We start from the raw sequence: 6194 nt of genomic DNA, 5'->3' as shown, positions 1-6194 counted from the left end.
GATTCGAACGTGTTTATATTATTCGATCGCTTGACCTTACGTCGATCGTATAGGAAGAAGCAGCGGTAAAAACAGCATTCTGAAATCGTCTGGCATCTGTGAAGTTAAAATTTCTGCGGTGTCCAAGCATCTTCGGGCAATCGACAGATCATTATGGACAGTAGTGTCTCAATAATGAAAGTCTGAGTGCAAAACGAGGTATGTATGAGGCAGATGACTGTTTGAAAACACATTTTCCCCAGATCGATAGAGATACTTCTACTGACGAACTAATGCACAGAGGATTACTGATGCTTGGGGCAGTTCGGCCATGCCAGTCGCGCTAAGTACCATCCGATGAAGAATGTTGAGACTCCATTCTTTTCCATCAGCTAGATTTCAAGAGCCTCGAATTCTAAACGCAATTCAGAAAGTGGAATTTGATCTTCAAACTATTAAAAATGGCGTGGGTACCCCTTGATGCAGCGTAGAACTTGTGGACAGATGAGAATCCCTCTTGACAACAACAGTACCGGCACATTATTATAGTAAGAGGTCAATGAAACGGGGTGAAACTGAGAACACTGCAAGATTCAGGACGCATGTTGAGGATTTTCTACGTTGATCAACACATTTCGAAGGATTGTGATTCCAAATACCAAGAGTGATCCCTACCAGTAAAACAAATATGAATTGGGTGACATCGTGAAAATTGTCCACGTCCCGATATATTGGCCTAGGTGTTTATCGGTCAATGGGACTTTCGGGTTCTCAAACTCATGTTCGCCAGAGGGCGTTTGTCGCTTGCCGAATAATCAGTAGTACCTGCGGGGTTCCAGGGCATCATAAAAAACAATTTTTTCGTCGGAACTTCCCTCTTTGGGTGTTCCTTGTGCATCACCACGGCGGTTGGTGACCAGGCCAGTTGAACCTACTAATATAGTTTCCTTCTCAATAATCGTCGTATAACGGTTTTGGAGCCCGGGGATTGGTTATATTAACAGCGAATCGCCGACAGCGAATGCTCATGTAAGAACTTAACTCATCTATGCCCACAGAGACCATATGGTATCCCTAAGGTGTGTGCATTGATTCACACAGCGCGCTACATTTCCCCATCCTCTCCGAATTTATACAGGTCACTGTTGTCGTTTTTCCACGGCGTCAGCCTGATGGAATAAAGGTGACTTAACGAAATGCGATTAGCGATGTAAAAGTTTATTTCCTGGTTCCGATACGCCGTTCTATCACTCAATGTGCATCTGATACGTCGACGCTTTAGGAAACCTGATGTCTCGCAGATGGGCACAGCAACGAAATAACTCTTCAGACGGCAAGGGTGGTCTCATCAAGAGCAACTCGTCGGTAGCTTGCGCCTGATAATTACTGTAAGCAACTCGTCGGTAGCGTGCGCCTGATAACTATTGTAGAAGACTTTGATAGTTACACTGAAAGTCGTTGTACTTCGCTTCGGTGGTCCATTGATGGATTTGAAGGCCAGTTCTGTTGGGGTAGTCTTTTTCCCAGTCTAACTAATTACTTCAGTTGACATTAAGGTTAATTCCGATCCATTATCAAGAAGGGTACAGCATAGTACGGAGCTTCTGGGGCTAGCAAGGTGCACTGGAAGAAACCCTCAGGGCGATCTGACCTTTAAAAAATCGGGTTCAAATTAACAACCCATAGCCTCATGAGAGTGCTAATGTGCAGTAACTGGTGATGTCGTTTGCCACATTCTGGTACGTTGCAGCCATAGGGTGCTCGGTATCCGTTCGCTCAACGATTCGGATGGAAGCACCTAAAGCACAGCTTACGTTCCCTCAACGCATGAAGCTATTCTTCGTAAGACTTGGCCTGGAATGCGGATCACATGTGCAAGGAGCGGTGAGCCGTACTGGACAACTTACGAGCTAAGATGCAGTGTCGTTGGCGTTTGGACGAAAACAACTCGCGCAGTGATCAAAATGGTGACTTTTTTCTAGTGGGTAAGTGACTAGCACTACTGGATAGCTGCCCGTAAACATTTGACACTGCCGACAGGCCTCTTCTATGGAACTGAACCAACTGGCGAAAGGATTGACCTTTCCGATCGTTTATAATATTGCCGGCTAATATCGCGCCTATTACTGGTAAAGATGCATGATGAGTCGCATTACAGTCCGCTTTAGGTCAGTCGAGCCACTTAGGTCGGACGAGTAGCACGTCTGAATCAGCGCGATCTCAAAGCTATTCTCCCCGCGTAGCAGTTTCTTTTGAGCGTCGGTGTTCACAGCAGCTACGGTGCCTTTGATCAGTATAATATTAATGATGCTTTCATCTATGTCCTGGGATCATCCAAATTCTTTATGAAGGGTAGCAGCTTTTACGAACCTAAAATTCCCTGGTGATAATATAAAATTTCCTACAGCAGCCTTGGCTTCAACGATGTAATAATGGGTCAAATACATTAGCCGTTGCATGTCATTCACAAGGTTGTCGGCGATGGTGACTTGAAAGCGTTTCATAAACTTTCAAAAGTTATGCGGAGTCTAGTCTATCATCGGTACGACCGAAGTTGCCGTAAGCGATCACGAGGAATTTATTTCGCAACTACGTGTTTCCCTCAGTGAATCCGCACACTGTTTCATGCCGATGCCGGCCGTTTCTAGTTCATCTTCCGATAATTAATTCTGATAATATTCCAGATACAAATTAGGTAGGACTTTTGATTTTCATTCAATGTTCTCTTTGCTAATTTCTAGTTCCCTCAAACTCTCTGCTACCTCTCCCTTTAATGCAGTCCGCCCAAACGTAGGGTCTAATCGCCAGATGACAGAATTGAAGGCACTGGCCCAACTAGACTTCGGTTAGCGATAACACGCGGGGACGAAAGAAGGCCTAGAAATGCAATTCACGTGGTACGTGACGGATGCAGAATGAGCGTCAAAATTTCCTGAGAGGAGGCAACTGCATGTCAGTATTTGCCTTGAGATTATACATTTCAGAAAACCGTCTTTCAGGGGTCTTTTTCAAATAGACCAACTTGAGTGCTGTATGTATTCTTGGGAGCCTGACTGTGTGACGAACGGAATCAACAAAATGCAGTACTACACGTATAGAATACTTATGTGGAAGGGAAACAAACCCCAAATTGCGGGGATTTCCTTATACGTGTTGCGCAAATTCATGGAAACCCAAAGAAAGCCTGTAAACACGGCAGTTTAATGTGAATTATTGACAAAGGTGCACGCGCAGCATGTGGTGAAGCTTGTGGTCAAAGTTGATGATTAGGGGTTGTCGGTAAATATCGAATACATGGGATAGACGCAGGAAACAGTGAGTTCATGGATGGACAGGGTTTGCTCAGAAGAAAGCAGGTACGTTGCGCGTACTTAGCTCAATAAATTGTGGCTACAAGTTCTTCTTTGGAGATTTGAAAGTATCATGAGGCAGTTCCGCAGTCGTATAATAAACACTAATTGCTTCTATGCAGGTAATAAATAGATCCCAGCATAGTGCGCACACGAACTCCGCGTGAGTTATCTTAAATCCTCAAAACATTGTTATGCACGTTTAATCTCTGGTTTACGGTTGTTTAATACAATGAAACCTGTGGGATTATGCTAATTTCATAGGACCACATATTGGTGCAATCGGAAATACTGATCAACTTGATCGACAGTTGGTTGACGAAAAATTACTCAATAATGGCTAAGTAACCAGAGGGACACTTTTTCTTTGAGTACCACGTAGACGCACACGCCATCGTATAAGTTGGGTTTAATTTCATTCACAGTCAAGCACGCAGCCACGGGCTGATCCAAATGTCCTTGCATCACGTAGCTCTAACGTGCATCGGTAAATTTTATGGCTTGTGTGCATACGGAGAACCACTGACAAGTGGTGTAAAGTAAAGTTTCTTCGGAGGATGGTCTGTAAAATTACGAAAGATTATCCCGCTCCGTTCGCGCCGGATTTTATACACATCTTATTTCTTGAGATTCAGCGGTGTTCCTGCGAGTCAGTAATTCGCTTCTCCTATTTCCTAAATGCTGTTAAATATTCACTATCTGTTCCCCAAATATACTCAATCTCCTTCTTAAGTCGAAACGGCACAAAACTGCCAGTGCTGCTATGGGGAGGCGAGAACCGTTGCACTAAATCGTTGCCTGAATTCACCCGGCTTTACTTTCACAGTTTTGGCGCCAGTTGTGTGTGTGTTAATATCCAAGTACCCATGGTCGGAATGCCACGTCAACAACATAAAGGTATCGTACCAAATTGGGCGTAAAATTCGGCTTCGCCTTACACAGTTCCTGAGCAGTTTTATCCATTGCGTCAAAAGGCCTAGAGGAAACTTTTCATAGAAAGGTGAACTTCACACCACACCGCTTTTGTCCGACACTGCGATGGCGGTTAATCGCATTTCAAGCGAGCTGAACGCACTCTCTTACACGTACAACTGTCGTACCAGATAAAATTCGCCGATCATCCGGACACAGGTCAGTGGCCTCGAAGATAGATCCATCGCTGAGATACTGAAAACACACTAATCATTAAGCTACATCACACACCTCTAAGGAAGCATTTGAAACATGCTGCTTTGCAAGCCTGGAGATTATTCTTTGAAAAACCGCAGTGGGCTGCATTCTCGCCCATCATGCCAGCACAAGCACACTAAAGGTCACCTCGATCATAATTTTGTGGTGTCTCTACGTGCTTGTGCGTGACTTGGGCCAAAGATACAGGAAACATAAAAGTTTACTTGGATAACAACGGAAATCAGTGGTATACGTCCAGTTAGACTGTAGGTTATCTTGATATTCTGATACTAATATTGTGGTTTAATTGCATCACTGCTTATTACATCTTAGCTCCATTAATTTTCTTACGATTTTGGAAAAACTCCGGATAGACTTTAGTCACAAGTATAAGCTATGATTTCTTATAGCACATGTTGTTATATATNGCGTAGAACTTGTGGACAGATGAGAATCCCTCTTGACAATAACATTACCGGCACATTGTTGTAGTCGGAGTTCAATGAAACGGCGTGAAACTAAGAACACTGCAAGATTCAGGACGCATGTTGAGGATTTTCTACGTTGATCAACACATTTCGAAGGATTGTGATTCCAAATACCAAGAGTGATCCCTACCAGTAAAACAAATATGAATTGGTTGACATCGTGAAAATTGTCCACGTTCCGATATATTGGCCTAGGTGTGTATCGGTCAAGGGGGCTTTCGGTTTCTCAACCTCATGCTTGCCAGATGGCGTTTGTCGCTTGCCGAATAATCAGTAGTACCTGCGGGATGCTAGGGCATCATAAAAAACAATTTGTTTTTCGTCGGGACTTCCCTCTTTGGGTGCTTCTTGTGCACCACCACGGCAGTTGTCAGGCCAGTTGGACGTAATAACATAGTTTCCCTCTCAATAATCGTCGTATAACGGTTTCGGAGCCCGGGGATTGGTTATATTGCCAGCGATTGGCCGATAGAGATCGCCCATGTAAGAAATCACCTCATCTATGCCCATAGAGCCCATATGGTCACGGTAAGATGTATGCACTAATTCACACAACGCACTACATTCCACCATCCTCTGCGCCTTCATGCAGTTCACTGTTATCGTTTTTCCACGGCGTCAGCCTGATGAACTAAAGGTGACTTAACGGAATGCGGTTAACGATGTAAAAGTTTATTTCCTGGTCCCGACACGCCGTTCTATCACTCAATGTGCATCTGGTACGTTGACGCTTGAGGTGGTCTGATGTCTCGCAGATTGACCCAACAACGGAACAAATCTTCAGACGGCAAGGGTGGTCTCATTAAGAGCAACTCGTCGGTAGCGTGCGCCTGATAATTCTTGTTGAAGAATTTGATAGTTAAACTGAAAGTCATTGTAGTGCGCTTCGGTGGTTCATTGATGGATTTGAACGCCAGTTCTGTTGGGCTACCCTTTTGCTCAATCGAACTGGTTACTTTTGTTGACACTAAGGTTGATTCTGATCCATTATCAAGAAGGGTATAGCATAGTACAGAGATTCTGAGGTTACCCAGGTGCACTGAAAGAAACCCTGAGGCACATCTGACTTTAAGAAAATCGGGTTCACATTAACAACACATGGCTTCATGAGAGGGCGAATGTGCACTGACCAGTGATGTCGTTTGCCACATCCTGGTAAGTTGCAGCCATAGGGTGCTCGGTATCCGTTCTATGCAGGTAAAAAACA

This window comes from Opisthorchis viverrini, assembly GCF_000715545.1.
Source record: "Opisthorchis viverrini unplaced genomic scaffold opera_v5_125, whole genome shotgun sequence".
In the NCBI taxonomy this organism is placed as follows: domain Eukaryota; kingdom Metazoa; phylum Platyhelminthes; class Trematoda; order Opisthorchiida; family Opisthorchiidae; genus Opisthorchis; species Opisthorchis viverrini.
Note: the sequence above shows the minus strand (reverse complement) of the source record.